This window comes from Lactuca virosa, chromosome 3 (assembly GCF_052849685.1).
Source record: "Lactuca virosa cultivar CGN04683 chromosome 3, Lactuca_virosa_CGN04683_v6, whole genome shotgun sequence".
Classification (NCBI taxonomy): domain Eukaryota; kingdom Viridiplantae; phylum Streptophyta; class Magnoliopsida; order Asterales; family Asteraceae; genus Lactuca; species Lactuca virosa.
This window is the reverse complement of record NC_136428.1, coordinates 277667590-277691346: the sequence shown is the minus strand read 5'-3', so window position 1 is coordinate 277691346 and position 23757 is coordinate 277667590. Positions and strand designations below refer to the sequence as shown.

The following is a 23757-nucleotide window of genomic DNA, read 5'->3' as shown; positions in this document are numbered from 1 at the left end:
TCAATGTAATGAGCTAAAGTCAAGTATTGTAACCTATATTGAGATGATAATAGAAATAGAGACAACATGAAATGTTCAAAAATCTCAATGAGAATGTACTAAGTGTTAGATATCGTAACAAGGTTTTCAAAAATATAAAGAACACTAAAATCCGAGTTATAACGAAGAAGTTATGACCAAATCGAAGATCCGCAACAAAACCTGTAAAACACTGTCAAGCATAAAACACGAAAATTCAATAAAATACTTTTTATCCTTAGGTATCTAAATGAAAGTCGTAGATATCATTAAACCGTAAACATACATAAAAAGAACGTCCAAATCTGACTTCGTATGAGGAAGTAATGATTTTTCTAAATTTCGGATACAACAGTAGACAGCTAAAAACTCGAAATAGAGATCGAGAGACTTTTAGCCGACACAACCTAAACAAGATTTGAAGACCTCAACAATAGTAACACAACGGTAAAAAGCCATACGAAATCGGACGTCGGATGAAGAAGTTACGGATTTTTAACGGACTTTTCAAATCCCGTCCTGTTAAAAATATAATATTAAAAATAAATCAATACTAGCCAACGGAGTCTAAACGAGAGTTGTAGAGCATAATGTCGCCTACGCGTAGATATAAAGAATGTCAAAATCGGAGCTCGTATGCGAGAGATATGAATTTCCGAAGTTCGGGACACGAAACCCCACACTGTCAGAAACTCACGACGTGAGCCAGAAGCTCACGACGTGAGCTAGTGACTGATGGGTGCCAGGGTCGGGCTATCATATGCCAAGTCTACGTAAGGGGATAATATCGAACTCACGATGTGAGCCACTCCATGCTCACGACGTGAGCTCCAAAAATGCACCCTATATAAAGGATGCGAGGGCTCCGGGTTTGGTTGCTAATTCACCACTTTCTCTCCCAAAATTCGTACTTCTACCCTCTCGAGACTACCCCGACGCCCCGGTTTCATATCCAAGCTCTGAAGCAAGTTCGAAGCCCCGAGATTTTCGAGAAATCGACTTCTTTCCGGTCGAAGTGCTGCCCAAGCAAAGTATCGTTTTCATCCAAATAGTCACTTCTACAAAGTGAGTTCATACCCCTATCACTACACTTTCAAATGTTTTTAAATGATTTTAAACACTTTTAAGGGAGGTGAATACAAGTAAACACACGCTTAAACTTGTGTGAAAACATCAATCTTTTGCTATACTTTCGTACTATGGTATTAACTATCATATGAAGTTGTTAACATGCTAAACATCACACATCACAACTTTACCCTCATGGGATTCAACATGTTTTATAAATAGAAATATGCTTTATTTATCTGCTTGCATAACATATCATGACAAGGGTAATCATTTTGGACATAAACATATACATTTCAAAATACGTGACCTAATTGAGAATATGTGAGTCATTCGTCTTCATCGTACCTATCAAGGTATACAAGAAAGCCCTGTTTTATAACCAGAGTCTCCGCCCGGAGAACGGGATAAGTGTGTATAGATCTATATGGGACTGATGATCCCGCACCCTGACTGTTAGCTACAGTCCGCGGGGTGACAAATATCATAACGTTTTGACGCCTGAAGAACGTCGCTACAGGCAAATCCATCATAGTACGGTTATGAAAACTCACAGGATAGACAATTATTATGGTATTATGTTTTTGCAGGAAAAGTAATATTACAATTATTTTTACGTGAAAATACAAAGTTCTTATAGTTTTGTTTACTAATAAAACGATACATCATTATTTTAAGTATGACATATTTACTTACAAGTTACAGTCTTGGGCATTTGAGACTGCTCCTCACTTTTAGGAAAATATAAGTTTTTCGTGGTTCGATACATTTATTTCATACAAACAACGGTTCATAACTCCTTTTATGAGAAAATATCGGATTTTCGGGAAAACAAACGTAAACTTTCGAATGGCATACATTTACACAAATATCTACTTATGAACTCACCAACTTAAATGTTGACACTTTTTCTTTGAAATAACTTGTATTCTCAGGGAATCGCTAAACCGAGTTAGCAACTGCTTTTGGGGACTAATGCTCTGGCGTTAGTAACATCTTTTGGAACATCATATTGTATTTGACTTTTGAAACATGTAATACAACAATCATGTAAACTTTTCAAATATATGTTATGGTGGTGTGTACTTTCTTTACTATTCAACTGTCACACCCCAAAACCGGAATGGCGGAAACGTTCGGGGGTGGAGGACGTCATGTTTAGTATCACAAGATATGCATTATAGTAAGCAAGTAATGAACAACCATTTCATTAGAAAGAAAGTGTTTACAATGTGTGTGTTCACAAAACATAGAATTCATAAGCAAATAACAAAACAAGACTTGAAGCTATTATGCTCCATCTTCTGAATTCCCAGCACGAGTACATGTCTATTAGTCTCCTAAGAATACAAGTTATTTGAAAGAGTTGATCAGCAATTAAGCTGGTGAGTTCATAAGATTTTAGTGATGTAAGTAAGTTGTAAAATGTAGTTGAAAATGTATGTGAAAGATGTAGTAAGTTGTAAGTTCTGTTTAGAAAACTTCGCTTGTTCCTCTAGAAAATCCTATATTTCCTACTTTAATGAAAGATAAGTAAAAATGACTTTACAACCCTTTCTATGAGTACTAAATGGATACAAGTTATATAAGACTCAGAGTAAACAAACAATCGACTGTGCGCATCTGCCCTAAGCCCACAACCAAACAAGGAACAGGAAGTAAGGCGGATAGCACACATCCCATTGTTTGTTATATCATTGTTGTATATAACCCTGGCATATTCACTTGTTACTCATGGAGTTAATTGTAATAGTTCCTTTATATTAAATGAAAAGATTCTTTAAGAAAACCCTTATTTCTTATAATAAAATGGTGACGACAGTGATTACTTCTATAATCACTTAGTTTATACTGGCTATATATGATCTAATATCGAATAGATAGTTAATTGGGTGAATCTGCCCTAAGCCCACAACCAAACAAGGAACAGGAAGTAAGGCGGAAAGCACACATCCAACTACATGTTGGGTATTAATGATATATAACCATGATGTATAAACTAAGGTATTATAGAGTTAATCACCTAAAGTCCTTTAAGTTTATACTGGTTTAATAAAATGGATTAAACCCTTTATTGGGAAGTTTCTAGTTTTGTATACCAAAAGTTCTGATTTGGAAAATATGCTTTGTACTAGAAAACTGTGCATTGACTTTGTGTCCTATGACTTGACCCATACCTGGTACCCTTATGATGACTTAGGTAGTGTTTGTTTTTTGTCTGCAGATCTGCGTGGCCTCTTCTGTCTGCGCCGCGCAGACCACGCGCAGACATTAGTCTTCGCAGACTGTTTGTTTTTTTGAAGACTGTAGACCAAAAAATGTTTGCGCGCCCTCTTCTTGGCGCAGATGTGGACCAGAGTCTTCTAACATCTTCAGACATCTTCTAGCCTAAAAAAAATATATATCTTTATTTTTTTTAAGTTTTTTTTTTAATTTATATTTTTTCCAACTTTATTAATGGTAAACAATTTGAAAAAAAATTACAAAACTTAAAAAAAAAACGTTCGACGATACAAACATGATATTTTTGAGAAATTTATAAATAAAGATTTATTACAATAATAGTCATTGAAGTTGTTTATATAAATATAAAAAAAATTATAATATATTCTTATATATTTTTGCCAAATTTTGTAAAACATTATTTAATACAGTATCGTCAATTTCTTGAGAAAATATTTCTGGTACGTTTTTAATGGATTTAATTGAAAAAATCGAAGTTTATTTCCATCCATTTATGTATCAAATTCTTTGATCACTAATTATAATGTTTAGTTATAAATTTGCAACCAAAGTTCTTGATTTTTATCAAATATATACGTTAATTCATATCATTTTTATTTTTATTTTTTATACAATAATACATAAAAGTTGATCTAGATTCATTAATCATTTATAACAAAGTCATAAAAATATTAAAAAATCACTTTGAAGTTTAAAAAAATCAGTTAATTTAGATTTCAGTTTATTTCAGTAGCCCGCAGATGTTAAAAAAACAAACAGTCTTCTTTTTTCAGACTGCAGACGTTTGGTCCACCTCTTCTACTGCAGAGGTCTACAGATGTGGTTCGCAGACTGCATACATTTTACCTCAAAAAAAACAAACAGCACCTTAATGTATACTGAACATATATATCTAAAATCGAATAGATAATAGATTGAGTGAATCCGTTCCAAGCCCACAACCAAACAAGGAACAGGAAGTGAAGCGGAGAACACACATCCAATTATCTGCCGGATCCTATTGTTATATATATATATATATATATATATATATATATATATATATATATATATATATATATATATATATATATATCCTTTGATGTATACATTAAGGAATCATAAGATTAGCATTATGGTCCCTTTCTACTGAATGTACTAGACTCGACTGTTCTGTTTGTCTTTTGTAAAATGACATACGGATGTACTGATGACCTTAAAACATGTTTGATTTATACTGGTCATAATGTGAAGGCTAGTACCCCTACTATACACTCTCCCTGTCTAGAGATTAAGGGAACCAAACGCGACCTCTGCAATCAATTACAAGCCGTGTAATTCACATTAAAGTTATATGATAATGTATACCCAATATAACTATCACATTTTGTTTAGAACAATGAGTTAGTGATTCATTGGTATAATTAGATCCTGTAGTAGTTCTATGCTATAGCAACTTAATATGTTTGTTCTGTTTGTTTCTCATCATAGTATGTTCGTTCTGTTATCATGTATTGTATCTAGTATGGACTGAATCTCTAAACTATACCCATTATAGTTTACTAATGTTTTTCTTGAACTGTTGTTGAAAAGACTAATTTATCTACTAAGTTATGCTTGTACTTTAAAAACGGAGTTTTGCTAAACTATGAAGTAACATAACTTTAAAAGAGTTTTTGAAATGTTTTGATCACTTATAAAAGACGTAAGTAACCCTTTGGAAGATGTTTATAACAAACAATTACACAATTATCATTGTGTTCAACTTGTATTCCCCCCCTTAAAAGCATTTAAAACAGTTTAAAAGATTCATTATGGGGTATGAACTCAGCTGATGTGGGTGATTCAAGCAAATATGTGCGTAAGGATGAGAAGTTCCACGAATGAAGTCCCGAGACACAACAAGTCCTAAATGACATATATTGGCATGAATATAGTGTTTATGAGCGACTATATGAAAGGAAACACCTTCCGAGACTAGGAAACACTTGGAATGAAGTGTTGAATCACATGTGATTCAACTAAGGGATGTTTAAGGTCAAGAAATGGTGTTTACAGCCATGGGTTTACAGCCAAGGGAGTTTACAGCCGTAAACTCATGGTCAAACATGCATAAGAGGGTGTTTGAAGGCTAGGGAAACTTGAAGGAATTTTGCTCTACACAAGGATGAGAAAGACCAATTTAATGAAGGCTTTTGATGACTTTACGGCCAAGCAAGGAGCTTACGGCCGTAAACTCATGGACATTATGAAGTGAGTGAGGTTTAAGGTCCTATACTCATCAATGAATGGTTCTAGGTCACAAGCTTTACACCTAGAAGGGTTTATGGTCCATACATGCTATATCATTGAGTTTACGGCCAAGGAAGATCTTGGGCCGTAAACTCAAGATGTTCTTGGGAAAATGTATGTTTCAAGGGTGTGATTCAAGGCTTCCTAGTAGATATGAAGTATAATGAAGGAATACTTACGATATGGAGGCTTGAAAGGGTTGATTTTGGCCAAAAACACTAGTGTGTGTTCTTGGTGTTTCTTGAAGATCTAAGAAAACATGATTTCCATCGATGAATCATGAGGATGAAGCTAGTTAAGAAGGATTAACAACAAAATAGAGAAAGAACACTCACACTTTTGAAGATCTAAGCTGAAAAGTTGGATGATACTTGAGAGAGAATGGGACTTTCTTGACTTGGAAATGAGAATAATGAAGAATATGAAGGATATGAGACTTAAGGAGGAGTTTACGGCCCACCTTGAGTTTACGGCCGTAAACTCAAGTGTTGTGGCCGTGAATTCTTTTTGAAGAGTTTAAGTCTTGATTTGTTGGACAGTGTCTCTAGCAAGTTCATTCTAACACTCATTCCTTAAGTGTACTAGGCTTAAAACTCCTTAGAATGACCTTTATCAAGGCTAGAACTCATTACCAATGAGCCTGACACTCACTTGGGTTGACTGACTGAGTTTTCAAAGCAAAAAATTTCCGGGTTGTCACATCATCCCCCCGTTAGATGGAATTTTGTCCCGAAATTAGCTTTCTTAGCAGTACTACTGGGGTTATGCTCCTCTGATTTGCAGAATACCTACTCGTAGACCTGGCAACTTTGCCCTGGTGTTCATGATAGGATTCGTACTTGGTCCATCTATCATTACCTCGTGTATACAAGTTGTATATAGTTAGGATTAGTAAGACGGTCGGATGTGCGACTCTGCCCCAGGTCCACAACCAAACAAGGAATATGAGATAGGGTGGAAACACACATACTAAATCTGCATAATCATAATCATATACCACCCTCACGTATACCCTGAATAGTGATAGGTGGGCTGTATTCATCCATAGCCTCTGTGCTCGAACTTGGCCTGTTGGACGAGTGGTATTTCGTGACGGTCTGCGGACATCTGACGATAAGGCTTCGGAGAACAAAGCACTCTTCGCACGAGCACTTCGGGGTTTAGAATACGAAAGATAAAACTGAGGTTTAGGTCGGACTGTCGATATGAATGACAAAAGTTTCGAGAACTTGCCGATCGAGGCGATAGAAACATATGAACTTAGTATGGTGAGGACCACGCCAATTCATGACGAATGATAGTAACAGACTCTTTACTGAACAAAGTTTTGGCCAAATTGAAAGAAACGTCTGTTATACGATGATGTATCCCTAGTATGTTCGACAATGTACTCCTAGTATGTTCGACAATGTACTCCTAGTATGTTCGTCAATGTACTCTTTGTAAATGATCCAGGGCTTTCTGTTTACCCTTTGATGTTAACACACCTACGTATCGTACCGCTATGTGCGCATACATACGAATGAAAGTGCGTTGATAACTGGTGATGATACTTTATATCATGATCCTCCTCGGTACCACTACAATCGCCTGTCATATACAAGTTATGAATATTTAAGATGAATAAGACAGTCGACTGAGTAACTCTGCCTCAAATCCACAACCAAACAAGGAACAGGAATTAAGGCGGAATTTACTCACTCTAAGTCTGCAACATCTTAGTTATGCACAACCCTGATGTATATGTTCAGCCATCGTAGCTTCTCTAAACGGATCTTTTAGTTCTCTTGAATACTGTGATCTATTTCAATATGTGAGTTATTATAATTACTTTTTAAGTGTTTTCCCCAAGTTTTAATCTTATATGAATATAAATTAATTTTCAAAGTAACTACTATTTCGAAAACGTACCGCTGCTCGTTGACGACTCCGGGGTAGATTCTCCTGCAGTGATCATCAGAATGCCTCCATCCGCTCCTGAGTTCTTTGCTATCGAGCAGTCCCTCTGATTGTGTCCAGTCTCACCACAGCCATAACAGGCTTGGTTTTCTTCAGCTCCGGGGACTTGGGAGATCGGTTGAGCCGGTGCCCTGCAGAAACGAACTGTATGTCCCTTTCTGTGGCAGTTCAGGCACTGCATTACCCGGCATACTCCGGTGTGGTGATAGTTGCACTTTCCACACTTCGGGAGGGTTCCATCATATCGACTGGCAGGTGCTGGAGTAGTAGGTGTTGTAGCGGCGTACATAGTACTCGCTTGTTGCTCTTGCGGGGTGTCCTGTGTTGTTCACTTCTTCTTCCTCTTGTTCCCCGACTTCTGATTATAGTCCTTTCCCTTTAATGGCTCGGGAACAAGGACTTCCAGACCATGGCGGACTCCATGATCGATGAGTCGCTGGGCCAGGCGTTTGGCGCTATCGAATGTGGCTGGGTTAGAAGACAACACATCTCCTTGGGTCGGAGTAGTCAGACCCCAAATGTATCGTTCTATCTTCTTGCTCTCCAGGGTAACCATCCTGGGGCATAGTGCTGCCAGGTCACTAAACCTGTCAGTGTAGACCACTATGTCTGAGCCGACCATCTTGAGCTCCCATCATTCTTGTTCCAGCTTTTGTACTTCGCCCCTTGGGCAGTACTCTTCCAACATTAACTCTTTTAGGTCTTCCCAACCTATTGAGTTAGCCACTGATAGGGTCAGTGACTTAACATGGCTGTTCCACCATGTTAGGGCTTTGTTGGAGAAGGTGCAGGCAGCAAACTTCACTTTGCTCCCTTTTGGGCACGAACAGATTTCGAAGACCGAATCTGTTTTCTCGAACCATCGCATCAGAGCGATGACTCCACCATTCCCATTAAAGGAAAGGGGTTTGCAATTGGTGAAGTCCTTGTAGGAGCACTCTCTCGAGCGCACAGGGACCTCACCTTGAGTAGAATGAACAGGTGTTCCACCTACTTTAATGAAAGATAAGTAAAAATGACTTTACAACCCTTTCTATGAGTACTAAATGGATACAAGTTATATAAGACTCAGAGTAAACAAACAATCGACTGTGCGCATCTGCCCTAAGCCCACAACCAAACAAGGAACAGGAAGTAAGGCGGATAACACACATCCCATTGTTTGTTAGATCATTGTTGTATATAACCATGACGTATTCACTTGTTACTCATGGAGTTAATTGTAATAGTTCCTTTATATTAAATGAAAAGATTCTTTAAGAAAACCCTTATTTCTTATAATAAAATGGTGACTACAGTGATTACTTCTATAATCACTTAGTTTATACTGGCTATATATGATCTAATATCGAATAGATAGTTAATTGGGTGAATCTGCCCTAAGCCCACAACCAAACAAGGAACAGGAAGTAAGGCGGAAAGCACACATCCAACTACCTGTTGGGTATTAATGATATATAACCATGATGTATAAACTAAGGTATTATAGAGTTAATCACCTAAAGTCCTTTAAGTTTATACTGGTTTAATAAAATGGATTAAACCCTTTACTGGGAAGTTTCTAGTTTTGTATACCAAAAGTTCTGATTTGGAAAGTATGTTTTGTACTAGAAAATTATGCATTGACTTTGTGTCCTATGACTTGACCCATACCTGGTACCCTTATGATGACTTAATGTATACGTGTAACATCCGGATTCCCAGGTATCCTATTTTAAGTATTTTATATTGAATGTTAGAGGGGGGACTCGGCGAGTAGGCGCCCAGACTCGCCGAGTTGGATCGCGATGTGTTGGCCTGATTTAATGAACGACTCGGCGTGTCCAAACGTGGACTCGGCGAGTCCACGCTGTTTAATGAAACCCTAATTTCTCGGGTTTGGGACCTATTTAAGGACCCTTATAGCCACCATTTGCGGCTACCAGACCGTTGAGAGAAACCCTTATAGTGCTTGAGCGTTTGAGAGAGAGAAGAAGCCATTGTTGGACCTTTGTGGGTTGGTTTTGCAAGAAGAAGTTGATTCCAGCTTAGAGGAGGCCAAGGAGGTTGCACATCTGTGGTTTTCAAGCAAAGGGCATCATCTTTAAGGTAGCATATCAATCCTCTTTCTGTTTTGTTAAAGAATCCATGGATCTAATGTTTTCTATACCCTTTATTGGGATGATTTGTTGGAGATATGGTCCCTTATCATGTTTAGGCTTCAGATCTGGACCCATAGTGGTCCAGAGAACCTTATCCATCTTGCTTTATGATGAGATATGAAAGAAATGGACTTAGGATGTTGTATTTGGGGCTAAATCATCAAGTAGAGTCATTTGGACGTTGCATGAGTATCAAGTTCGAACCTTTACGTGTTTATTGAGCTTGGGAAGGTTAGATCTATGGATTAGAGGAACAGATCTGACCTCAGAAGGTCATTTGAGTGTGAGCATGGAATGAACTCGCCGAGTCCATGAGCAGACTCGATGAGTCGAGTCGGGTTGCCCCGTGACTCGCGACCTGTGACGACCCGTGGAGTATAAGGTTGACTCAGCGAGTCAAGGGAGGACCAGGGGCGTAGAGGGCAGGCGTGTACTCGCCGAGTCACCCTAGTGCACTCGGCGAGTCGGGTCAAAGTTGACCGTTGACTTTCGTTGACCATAAGGTTCTGGTCAAGGCTGATTCAGGAGAGTTCAGGGAAGGGTAGAATGGCCTTCTACCCAGTCTGTAGAGATGAGATCATGAGAGAGTATTGATCGGGAATGTTATTTGAATAATAGGAGGAGGCAATGCGGGACGTTGAGCACGAGAGGGTATCCGACTTCATTGAGGTGAGTCTTCTCACTATACTGTACCTGGAAGGGTACCTATGTGTGACCGGAAGGTCTTGTATGCTATGATGTATGTGCTATATGCGGTTATGTGATATGTATGTGTTATGTATGCTATGAATGATAAGGACCGGAAGGTCAAGATGATATGTATGTATGTGCTATGTATGTTACGTATGGTAAGGACCGGAAGGTCGAGATGATATGGACCGGAAGGTCAAGAGGGTACGGACCGGAAGGTCTACCGGGATTTGGGACGGAAGTCCCCTGAGACACATGGATCGGAAGATCCTACAGAGTTGTGGCCTGGAAAGGCGTATGTGGGGTATGTGGTATTTTGGGGAACTCACTAAGCGTTTATGCTTACAGTTGTTGTGTGATGTGTTTCAGGTACTAGCGAGGATCGCGGGAAGGCGCTGGCATGATCCGTACACACTTATGGAGTTTATGATATCGAGATCTTGGGACATGTTTTGTTATGTTACAGTGGACACATTATGTTTTTATGATTATCGTGTGAATGAATGTATGTTTTTAAATGAAAAATTATTTTGAAAAATTACGTTGTTACAAGTTGGTATCAAAGCCTTGGTTTGAGGGATTCGGGTGCATCTTCGGATGAATCGGAACTCAAACTGAGGAATTGAGGAAGTTTTTCATAAAATAAACAATTTTTCTAAAAGAGTAAAAGATTTTGAGAAAGGCAGAAGGAAGCAGTGTGTACGATCAGCTAGCGCCCGAACGGTGATTTCCTAAAATACCCTTACATTATGTGTTATGAGACATGTTATGATATGATATGCATGCTAGAGTTGGCTAGGTATTCATATTAGGACTAGAGTGGCCTGATTTTGTGATGCCTTAGCCTAGGAAGGATTTTGCTGCTATGTGATGCTTGAGAGCGAGTAGGTAGCAGTGAGGAGCTGATGAGAGGTCTACCGAAGGGTAGCCTATGCCAGTGAGATATAGAGTACTTGTGATTTGGGATCCAAGGAGGAGGACTTAGGGTGAATACTGATGCGGTGTAGACGGTAGTATAAGGCCCGTACTACTGAAGACACCGGAGCAGTGCGCACTCTAAGTAAGAATCCATTGGGTACCAAGGAACAAGTAGGGTTGAGTTATCGAGTGCGAGTATGCTCGAGCGAGTCTCTGATATTCTTATGTTGTATTTCAGAGACATCATGGTTGGGACACGCCACATACCTGAGTCGAGCGGCGTGAGTGAAAAGGAGCTTCGTCAGATGATCCACAATGAGGTGGCGGCGGCGATCAGGGCCGAGATTCCGGAGATGTTTGGGTCTATCAAGACCACACTGATTGAGACTTTCGATGAGCGGTACACCGCGTTGACTGAGGCTGCTGCTGCTGCAGCTACTGCAGCTGTGGCTGCTGCCAAACCTCAGGGAGGTGACTCGTTATTGCTTCGAGAGTTCAACAACACGAAGCCACCAGAGTTTGATGGGACGCAGGATCCGATCGCTGCGATGAGATGGATTGCTGATATCGAGGGATGCTTCTACACGTGTTCATGTCCGGAGCATCTGAGGGTACGGTTCGCGTTGAACCAGCTTCGCTTGGGAGCGAAGGATTGGTGGAAGTTCGTGACGGCGAGCTTCACTCTTGCGGAGATTTCAGCGGTGACCTGGGAGAGGTTCACCACCATGTTCAGAGACGAGTATGTTCCCCCGGTGGAGAGGGAACGGTTGGTACAGGAGTTCTTGACCCTCAAGCAGGGTACTGATTCGGTTACTGTGGTTACGAGGAAGTTTCATGAGAGGGCGGTGTTCTGCCCTGAGCAGGTGTCTACTGAGAAGGCACGTATGAGCCGGTATTTGGGTGTTTTGAGGAGGGATATACGGGAGTTCGTGTCGAACTCGACTTACCGGACATTTGCTGAGCTCCAGGCAAATGCCCAGAAGAGGGAGATTGAGTTGGAGACTCAGGCCAGGGAGGAGGCCGAGTCTCAGAGGATAGATCGGCGGCCGGCACAGTCTCAGCCGGCAGCCAAGCGGGCCAAGTCCGCTGATACGAGATCTGGACATGATGGGGTCTGTCGATCGGGTGCTTGCTACAAATGTGGCAAGGAGGGGAATATCGCCAAGGATTGCCCCCAAAGGATTTATGGTTTGCTTTCATTGCAACCAGACTGGCCATCGGAAGGCCGAGTGCCCGCAGTTACATCAGGGATCAGCACAGGGATCTGCCTCTGCTGCTAGGGTTACCGAGGTTCGGCCAGTGAAGGCCGAGGCACCGAAGGCTCGTGGGAGAGCTTTCCAGTTGACAGCGGAGGAGGTCCGCGCAGCGCCCGATGTTGTGGCGGTATGTATTCCTTATTTATTTATGTTACGTTGAGATATTGTGCTCATATGATGATATGCGTAGGTACTTTTCTTGTGAGTTCTGTACCTGCCTTAGTGTTATTTGACTCGGGTGCGAGTCGATTGTTTGTGTCGATAGCGTTTAGTCGGCACATCAGTAGCAGGCGAGAGGCGTTGAGTCGACCTCTGCGAGTTTCCATAGCTGACGAGCGAGCGGTGTATGCTACGGAAGTGATACGAGGATGTGTACTCGAGATCTTCGGTGTTGAGTTCCCGATAGATCTGGTCCTGATAGCGATGGGGGACGTGTGTGTCATAGTGGGCATGGATTGGTTGAGCCGATTTGGGGCTGTGATAGACTGCGAGCGACAGTTGGTGACAATACGAGACCCTAGTGGGGGAGTACTTACGGTGTACGGCGAGGGTACCCGATGTGGGTCAGCATTCTGTTCGGCTGCCAGAGCGAGACAGAGTTTACAGCAGGGCTGCAGCGGGTTTGTAGCCTATGTGATGGACACACGAGAGGCCGCTGGGAGGCCGAGTTCGGTGGATGACGTTCCGATAGTGCGCGAATTCCTGGATGTTTTTCCCGAGGAGTTGTCGGGTGTGCCTCCTGAGAGGCAGGTGGAGTTCCGCATTGAGTTGGTTCCGGGGGCAGCGCCTATCGCCAAGGCGCCTTATCGCCTTGAGCCGCCAGAGATGCAGGAGTTATCCTTGCAGCTTCAGGAGCTGCTGGGGAAGGGGTTTATTCGACCAAGTAGCTCGCCATGGGGAGCGCCGATCCTTTTTGTCAAGAAAAAGGATGGTTCACACCGGATGTGTATTGATTACCGGGAGTTGAACAAGTTGACGGTCAAGAACCGTTATCCATTACCGAGGATCGACGATTTGTTCGATCAGTTGCAGGGAGCATCTTGGTTCTCCAAGATCGATCTGAGGTCTGGATATCATCAGATGAGAGTGCGTGATGAGGATACCCAGAAGACGGCGTTCAGGACTCGTTATGGGCATTACGAGTTCGTGGTGATGCCTTTCGGGCTCACCAATGCACCAGCAGCATTCATGGATCTCATGAACAGGGTGTGTAGACCGATGTTGGATCGTTCGGTGATCGTGTTCATCGACGATATACTGGTGTATTCGAGATCTAGAGAGCAGCACGAGGAGCATCTGAGAGAGATTCTCGGGGTATTGAGGATGTAGATGCTTTATGCCAAATTCTCCAAGTGCGAGTTTTGGTTACGGGAGGTCCAGTTCTTGGGGCATCTCGTCAACCATGATGGGATTTTGGTCGATCCGGCCAAGATTGAGGCGGTTATGAGTTGGGAGGTGCCGAGATCTCCCACCGATATCAGGAGTTTTCTGGGATTGGCCGGCTACTATCGGAGATTTATCCGAGATTTCTCCAAGATTGTCGTGCCTCTCACCAGGTTGACCCGGAAGGGTGTTGCTTTTTCATGCGGTCCGGAGCAGCAGACCTCGTTTGACACACTTCGCCAGAAGTGATGCGAAGCCCCTGTGTTAGCCCTCCCGGAAGGGATGGAGGATTTTGTGGTGTATTGTGATGCATCGATATCGGGGTTGGGTGTTGTGCTTATGCAGAGAGGGCATGTGATAGCGTATGCATCGAGGCAGCTGAAGCCTCATGAGACGAGGTATCCCACCCACGATCTGGAGTTGGGGGCAGTGGTGTTCGCCCTCAAGATCTGGCGTCACTATTTGTATGGGGTTCGGTGTACCATATACACGGACCACAAGAGCTTGAAGTATTTGATGGATCAGCCCAATCTGAACATGCGTCAGAGAAGATGGTTGGATGTGGTAAAGGATTATGATTGTGAGATCCTGTACCACCCGGGCAAAGCTAATGTGGTAGCCGATGCGCTGAGCCGTAGGGCGGAGAGTGCCCCGATTCGAGGAACTTGTATGAGGTTGACAGTGATGACCCCGGTGTTGGACACCATTCGGGAGGCCCCGACAGAGGCCGTGATACCGGAGAACCGCAAGAGGGAGCGGGTGATCGGGCAGGTGCCCGAGTTCGTTACCGATAGTCGAGGGCTGATGACCTTTCAGGGTCGGATTTGGGTGCCGCATGCAGGCGGGGCACGTACCATTCTGATGGAGGAGGCGCATAGATCGAGGTTCTCGATCCATCCCGGGGCCACGAAGATGTATTTGGAATTGAAGAAAGATTATTGGTGGCCCTATATGAAGAGGGATGTCGCGTGGTTTGTTGAGAGGTGCTTGACCTGTTGCAGGGTTAAGGCCGAGCACCAGCGTCCGCATGGCAAGTTGCAGCCGCTTGAGGTTCCCCAGTGGAAGTGGGAACATATTTCCATGGATTTCATCACCAAATGGCCAAGGACCGCAAGGGGTGTCGATGCAATTTGGGTGATCGTCGACCGGCTGACGAAGTGCGCGCATTTTCTTGCTACCAGTGAGAGCTCTTCTGCTGAGAGGTTGGCAGAGTTGTATGTGATAGAGGTGGTATCGCGTCATGGAGTACCGATCTCGATTGTGTCTGATCGAGATGTACGTTTCACTTCCAGGTTCTGGAAGAAGTTCCACGAGGAGTTGGGTACGAGATTGCATTTCTGTACTGCCTACCACCCACAGACGGACGGGCAGAGTGAGCGGACGATTCAGACGCTCAAGGACATGCTTCGAGCATGTTTGTTGGACTTCGGGGGAAGTTGGGACACGTACTTGCCGTTGGCTGAGTTCTCCTACAACAACAACCACCATTCTAGTATTGGCATGCCTCCCTTCGAGTTGTTGTATGGGAGGAGGTGTCGGACTCCCATTTGCTGGGGAGAGGTAGGGCAGCGCGTAATGGGTAGCACTGAGATAGTGCTTCAGACGACAGAGCAGATACAGCAGGTTAGACAGAGGTTACTGACGGCTCAGAGTCGTCAGAAGAGTTATGCGGATCGGCAACGATCCGAGCTGGAGTTCCAGGTGGGAGACTTCGTACTCCTGAAAGTATCTCCTTGGAAAGGAGTGATCCAATTCAGGAAGTTGGGCAAGCTGGGGCCCCGGTACATCGGTCCATTCAAGGTGACCGCGAGGGTGGGCAAAGTAGCATATCGGTTAGAGCTACCTGCGGAGTTGAGCCAGATTCATGATACCTTCCACGTGTCCCAGTTGAGGAAGTGTATAGCCGACGAGTTGGCGATGGTACCACTAGAGGATATTCAGGTGGATGCGAGCCTGAATTATGCGGAGAGGCCAATCGCGATCCGGGATCAGAAGTTCAAGGTTCTGAGGAATAAAGAGGTGTCACTGGTGCAGGTCCAGTGGCAACATCGGAAAGGGTTCGAGCTGACCTGGGAGCCGGAGTTGGAGATGCGGGAGCAGCATCCGAAGTTGTTTGTCGAGCAGGACTTCGAGGGCGAAGTCTGATCCTAGTGGGGGAGAATTGTAACATCCGGATTCCCAGGTATCCTATTTTAAGTATTTTATATTGAATTTTAGAGGGGGACTAGGCGAGTAGGCGCCCAGACTCGCCGAGTTGGATCACGATGTGTTGGCCTGATTTAATGAAGGACTCGGCGAGTCCACGCTGTTTAATGAAACCCTAATTTCTCGGGTTTGGGACCTATTTAAGGACCCTTATAGCCACCATTTGCGGCTACCAGACCGTTGAGAGAAACCCTTATAGTGCTTGAGCGTTTGAGAAAGAGAAAAAGCCATTGTTGGACCTTTGTGGGTTGGTTTTGCAAGAAGAAGTTCCAGCTTAGAGGAGGCCAAGGAGGTTGCACATCTGTGGTTTTCAAGCAAAGGGCATCATCTTTAAGGTAGCATATCGATCCTCTTTCTGTTTTGTTAAAGAATCCATGGATCTAATGTTTTCTATACCCTTTATTGGGATGATTTGTTGGAGATATGGTCCCTTATCATGTTTAGGCTTCAGATCTGGACCCATAGTGGTCCAGAGAACCTTATCCATCTTGCTTTATGATGAGATATGAAAGAAATGGACTTAGGATGTTGTATTTGGGGCTAAATCATCAAGTAGAGTCATTTGGACGTTGCATGAGTATCAAGTTCGAATCTTTACGTGTTTATTGAGCTTGGGAAGGTTAGATCTATGGATTAGAGGAACAGATCTGACCTCAGAAGGTCATTTGAGTGTGAGCATGGAATGAACTCGCCGAGTCCATGAGCAGACTCGACGAGTCGAGTCGGGTTGCCCCGCGACTCGCGACCTGTGACGACCCGTGGAGTATAAGGTTGACTCAGCGAGTCAAGGGAGGACCAGGGGCGTAGAGGGCAGGCGTATACTCGCCGAGTTAACCTAGTGCACTCGGCGAGTCGGGTCAAAGTTGACCGTTGACTTTCGTTGACCATAGGGTTCTGGTCAAGGCTGATTCAGGAGAGTTCAGGGAAGGGTAGAATGGCCTTCTACACAGTCTGTAGAGATGAGATCATGAGAGAGTATTGATCGGGAATGTTATTTGAATAATAGGAGGAGGCTAAGTCGGGACGTTGAGCACGAGAGGTTATCCGACTTCATTGAGGTGAGTCTTCTCACTATACTGTACCTGGAAGGGTACTTATGTGTGACCGGAAGGTCTTGTATGCAACGATGTATGTGCTATATGCGGTTATGTGATATGTATGTGTTATGTATGCTATGAATGATAAGGACCGGAAGGTCAAGATGATATGTATGTATGTGCTATGTATGTTACGTATGGTAAGGACTGGAAGGTCGAGATGATATGGACCGGAAGGTCAAGAGGGTACGGACCGGAAGGTCTACCGGGATTTGGGACGGAAGTCCCCTGAGACACATGGATCGGAAGAACCTATAGAGTTGTGGCCTGGAAAGGCGTATGTGGGGTATGTGGTATTTTGGGGAACTCACTAAGCGTTTATGCTTACAGTTGTTGTGTGATGTGTTTCAGGTACTAGCGAGGATCGCGGGAAGGCGCCAGCATGATCCGTACACACTTATGGAGTTTATGATATCGAGATCTTGGGACATGTTTTGTTATGTTACAGTGGACACATTATGTTTTTATGATTATCGTGTGAATGAATGTATGTTTTTAAATGAAAAATTGTTTTGAAAAATTACGTTGTTACAATACTGAACATATATATATATATATATATATATATATATATATATATATATATATATATATATATATATCTAAAATCGAATAGATAATAGATTGGGTGAATCCGTTCCAAGCCCACAACTAAACAAGGAACATGAAGTGAAGCAGAGAACACACATCCTATTATCTGTCGGATCCTATTGTTATATATATATCCTTTGATGTATACATTAAGGAATCATAAGATTAGCATTATGGTCCCTTTCTACTGAATGTACTAGACTCGACTGTTCTGTTTGTCGTTTGTAAAATGACATACGGATGTACTAATGACCTTAAAACATGTTTGATTTATACTGGTCGTAATGTGAAGGCTAGTACCCCTACTATACGCTCTCCTTGTCTAGAGATTAAGGGAACCAAACGCGACCTCTGCAATCAATTACAAGCCGTGTAATTCACATTAAAGTTATATGATCATGTATACCCAATATAACTATCACCTTTTGTTTAGAACAATGAGTTAGTGATTCATTAGTATAATTAGATCCTGTAGTAGTTCCATGCTATAGCAACTTAATATGTTTGTTCTGTTTGTTTCTCATCATAGTATGTTCGTTCTGTTATCATGTATTGTATCTAGTATGAACTGAATCTCTAAACTATACCCATTATAGTTTACTAATGTTTTACTTGAACTGTTGTTGAAAAGACTCATTTATCTACTAAGTTATGCTTGTACTTTAAAAACAGAGTTTTGCTAAATATGAAGTAACATAACTTTAAAAGAGTTTTTGAAATGTTTTGATCACTTATAAAAGACATAAGTAACCCTGTGGAAGATGTTTATAACAAACAATTACACAATTATCATTGTGTTCAACTTGTATTCCCCCCTCCCCCCCCTTACTCAATAAGTGATTCTACCTTAAGCCCATAACCACACAAGGAACAGGAAGTAAAGCAGAGTCACAAATCCTAAGTCTATAGAATCCTAATCATATACAACCCTAACGTATACACGTAGCAAGCATAGATTACTAGCAAGGATCCTTAGTTTCTATATGAATGACGTGATTATTCCATATGATGAAAAAGCAATTGGTGAGTATTTCTAGAGTGCTTTCTATCTGGTTGATTATTATATCTACTGTGTAAGTTTCATTAAGTTTGAGAAATTCATGTTTTTGTTGTGTTTCGAAACATATGGTCGATAAAGCTTTTATCAGCACCAGTATTATTCAATACTGAAGCCTAAACATTGTTGATATGAAACATACCAATAACTACAGGCGGTTCCTGGAGAGCATCTCCAACAGTGATCATGAGTACCCTTCCATTGCCACCCTGATTCTTCAGTTTCGGGTAGTCCTTCCTAAAATACCCAGGTTGATTGCATTCAAAACTGTTACGACTTCCTTTTTCCGTAGTGGTTGGGGTTTTTCTATAGTGCCTCGAGATATGACCCCTCATGAAACACATGTTGCAGATTATCTCCCTGCAATTTCCAACATGATGGAAATTGCACTCGATACAATGAGGTAAAGTCCTAGGGTAGGACTTAGTTGGGGTGGGAGTGTTGGTAATTGCGGCATAGACAGCTAAAGGTTCTGGTTCAGTTTTGTGATGCTTGGATTCCCCCTTTGATTTCCCATGAAGCTTCCTTTTGGTACTTCCAGTATGGCTCTTTTCTGCTGGTGGGGCCATGGTACCCTGACGGGTACACTGCTAAATCAATTGCTAGACTAATTGCTTAACACTATCAAAAGTGGATGGTCCAAATGCAGTAACCAGACCTTGGACTGATGATGCTAGTCCCCGTATGTATCTCTCAATCTTCTTATCTTCCGAGGGTACCATTCCTGGGAAAAGGTTAGCAAGGTCATTGAATCGGGAGGTGTAGGCAGCTATCTCAGATCCTTGCATGGTCAGATTCCAAAGCTCCTGCTCCAGGGCTTGGATTTCTTGTCGGGTGCATTATTCTTTGATCATCATTTGCTTCTCTGGTTCCCAACCCATAACATAAGCTTCAGCTATTCCCATGGACTTTGCATGGTTATTGCACCAAGTTAAGGCAGAGTCCATCATCGTGCATGTAGCGTACTTGAGCAGGTAGTCATCGGTCACAGACTGATATGAAAAACTGCCTCAGTCTTTTCTATCCAACGGGATAGACCAATAGCTCCTTCATTGCCGTAGAAGGATCGAGGTTTGCAGCCTGTGAATTCCTTGTAGGAGCAGTGTCTGGGGTTGTTTTGGTGAGTCATTGGAGTTCCACTTGCACTATTCCTAGTGTTTCCGTTTCGGGCTGCCTCATATGCTGCCAACGTTGTAGCAATCCCTTGTACAAGCATGTTTTGCATCATGGTGAGGTCCATTTGGAAAGTTTGGTTTACATTTGTTACTTCTGGTGCTCCTCCATGGTTTGGAGTTTCCGCTGATGTTTGAGTTACTGGTGGGGCTTTCTTTCGGTTGCCTCGGGGAGTTGGAAGTGGACAAACTCATGGTTCCTTTCGTAGAGGTATTGTCCTAAACGTTTAGAAAAGACACACTTCAGTTGTGTATACTACTTAATCATAACAAGCATGTAAGAATTGTATTGCATGATAGTCTATTAGTATAATTTATTCCTGTAATCCCCTAGATTTCCAAGTTATAGAGTAAGATTGATTCCTGAAATCCTATCAATTTTCAAATGACAGGGGAAAGGTGATTGGTTCATAAGTCCTCTAGATTTCTAAATGATAAAAGGGGGTCTAAGGTACTAGGTTGCTGCAGTGAATCTGGAGAACATTCTTCAATCTCTAAAACTCTCAACCGTTGTAGTCTGTCAAACTCCTTGCTCAAGGTTGGTTGTGCACTGGCCCGACCATAAATAACATAGGTGCGCGTTCCAGGTTTATTTAGGGTATGGATTATGTACGATACTAACCTTAGTTGAGGCGTTTGACCTAAAGGCTTGAGTTGGTAGTTTTAGTTGAAGGGATGTTTAAAATTTTATTAAGTGTTCTCATCGCGGGTCAGAGTATATATAAACTTTTATATATTATGGTTGGTGGGATTTGTAGTATTATTAATTTTTGTTTTATACCTCCCAACTACCGAGCACAGACGAGGGCCAGACATGAAGTACCGTAAGTAGTCAAGAAGTAGTGTTATTATTAATAATACTTTTATTAGAAGCTAATTTGCTATAGTTGTTTTCCTTTTTCGAGGAAACGAGTTCTCTATAGCCAATTTAGCTCTGATACCATTCTGTTACACCCCCGGCAAAGGCGGAACATGCTGGGAGTGCGACTAAGTTCATGGATCACAGATAAACAGAATATATAGCACAATTACAACGATAAACAAAACAACATTTGTATTTCATCATTAAGTTTGAATACAGTGTTCTTACATATAATAATAGTATAGTAGTTGCCTTAAACAGGTAAGCAGATAAGAAAAACTAGATATCTAGGTCGTCTGTAATCCATGACCAATCTTCTGTCTGAACGCTTGTTTAATGATCTCCTGAGAATACATGTAAGTTTGAGGGTCAACACAAAGGTTGGTGAGTGTCACAAGTTTTCTAAAATAATGATACTTTTAATTTGATCTAAAAAGTATTGCCTTTGTTGTATGTAAAACTATGTTTGGAAATGTTTGATAAAGATAGAAATCTAAACTGTGGTTTCTAGATAATGAAATCTAGTTAAAGTTTATAGTGACAAAATTGTACGGATAACGGATAAACAGACATTCAGATATACGTATAAAGTTACTTTTCAAGGTTATACTTAGCAACCACAGATACGGATAAACGAATGGAAGAAAAGTATAATTGATAAGCATAAGCATAAAAGTCTACGATACTTGTTTAAACAGTTGATAAAACTTAGGGTAGTGTACACAAGCACATATAAGAGCCTAAGATACAAGTTCTATAACTTGTATAAATATATAAACTTATATATTTTTTTGTATGTATGAGGTATATTGAAACTACCAAGTTGTAACACTCACCTTAAAGTGCGATTGACGATTTATTTTCTATAATGGATGTGAAAAGGTCGAGATGTATTGCCGTGAACGCGATATTCCGAGATAAATATGTGGAAGCGATTGGGTATTTTGACTAAATACAAAGACTTATTAATTTTCCAAGTATTATTATTTCAGAATTTATTTAAATAATTAGTTAGTTAAATAAATTTTATCTAAAAATTTAATTTAATATTTTCCAAAATTTAGTTTAATCCAAAGTTTAAATCAAAATTTATTTAATCTAATAATCTGTTTAAACAATAATAAATCAATATTTTCTAAAAAAAATTATTGAATGGTATATTTTGATCTAGGGTTCATTTTGAAAAGGATTGTCAATATAGGGTAGGTTTTATATATTTCAATTTATCTTTTGAGGGCTTGGGACCAAATTTGTAAATGATTTTCCAAAACAGGGGTTAAGTATGTATTTTTAAAACTACATTGGAGTTTCAGGACTTAATTTGTTGGGGTTTCTGGTAGAGGGCCAATTCTGGATAAATCCCAAGGAGTTCAGGTTTAATATCTGATTTACTTCAAGTGGGGTCAAATCCGTAAATATCAGCAATCTTAGGGGTTATTTTTAAATAAAATAAATTTAGGATTGCACAGGAACACTTGATTCACACAGGAGGCTTATATCTCCTGTGTATCCAATGGCCATCACACGAAGAAACGAGGAACGCGAAAAAAAAATCGGTCATGTGGTTATGATCGATCGACGAAAAATATACCAACAATTTAAAGGATGTTTGGGTGGTCACTTACAGCGGAAATGGGTGGCAGATGGAGGTGAGAGGTAGCTTGCGGTGGTGTGTGATGATGATGATGACGGGAGTCCGACAGCCTCCTGCTCCCGGGTTTTTCTTGGTTTTCCGGCGAAGGTGAAGACAGAGGAAGGTGGGGGACTTCTCAAGGCAGTAACCCAGCAGCAATGGGGGGTGTCGTCGGTGGTTTTTCAGTGAAATAGAAGGGTGGCAGTGACGTGTTCGGTGGTGATAACAGGTGGCCGACAGCCTCCTGCTACCGGTTTTTCTTTTTCGTTTTTTTAGGGGTTTTTGATGGAAGGGAGATGGAGAGACCTTTGGGAATTGAAATCAGTAGCAAACCGAGCTTGGAGAGCAGGGCCGGCCCAAGGGCTGGGTGAGCTGGGGCACAGCCCAGGGCAACACCATATTAGGGGGATCAGTTCTGATCCACTTATTTTGATCCACCAAGTCCAAGGCTAGTAGGGCATCACCACATCGGCAAAAGAAAACTAATACGTCAGGTCGCAAACGCCATTTTAAAACATCAGAAGACGAGGAGACACGCCAATTCAGGAAACGAGGAGACATGGCTATTTCACGCAATCAGACTTTGCCATCGCCCCTCAGACTTGCTCTCATCGAAGGGTTTAAAGGATTGCTGCTGGTTTTTGTTGGAGAATTTTGCCCTCAGTTGTATTGATCTCTCTAATATGGAAGTTTAAAGTCTGATGTTATTTTGGACTCTGTGACCTTTTGCCCTTTACTCTGATGGTGTATTTTCTTTTCTTTGGTGGTGTTGTCGTTGCCTTCAGTTTTTTGGCGTATTGGCAAAGATGGTTTAATGACCTTTTTCCCTCGACAATCTTGTATTTTAAATGGTTGTTGGTACATTTCCTTGAAAACTTGACTTATCTGCCCCTTGATGATTGTATTTTGTACATTTCTAATGAATTTCCTGGAAGTTTTTGTGCTTTTCTTAAGTAGAAAATCAGGAGTTTTGACCATTATGCCCTTGTTCGGTTTTAATGGCTGATGGTGTCATATACTCATATTGGCTTTTAAAGTATTGATGGGCTAACCGGTGGTATTGGTTATTCTTACTTACAATCAAATCAAAACTTGAATGGTACTTTTGATGAGGCTTTAAGAGTTCAATGCTATTATTTGATGGTTGAAGATTTGAATACCTGCTACACTAGTTACCTCTCAAATTGATCTT

At 41.6% G+C, this 23757-nt stretch overlaps 1 long non-coding RNA gene across 1 annotated transcript; it reads right to left on the bottom strand.

The window, feature by feature from the left end:
- Positions 1-21106: 21106 nt before the first annotated feature.
- LOC145162961 (uncharacterized) lies at positions 21107-23379 on the bottom strand. Its single transcript, XR_013739468.1, has 2 exons — positions 22558-23379; positions 21107-21276 (listed from the first exon to the last, which is right to left on the bottom strand). It is a non-coding gene; the product is annotated as an uncharacterized LOC145162961 (long non-coding RNA).
- Between the last annotated feature and the right edge of the window lie 378 nt (positions 23380-23757).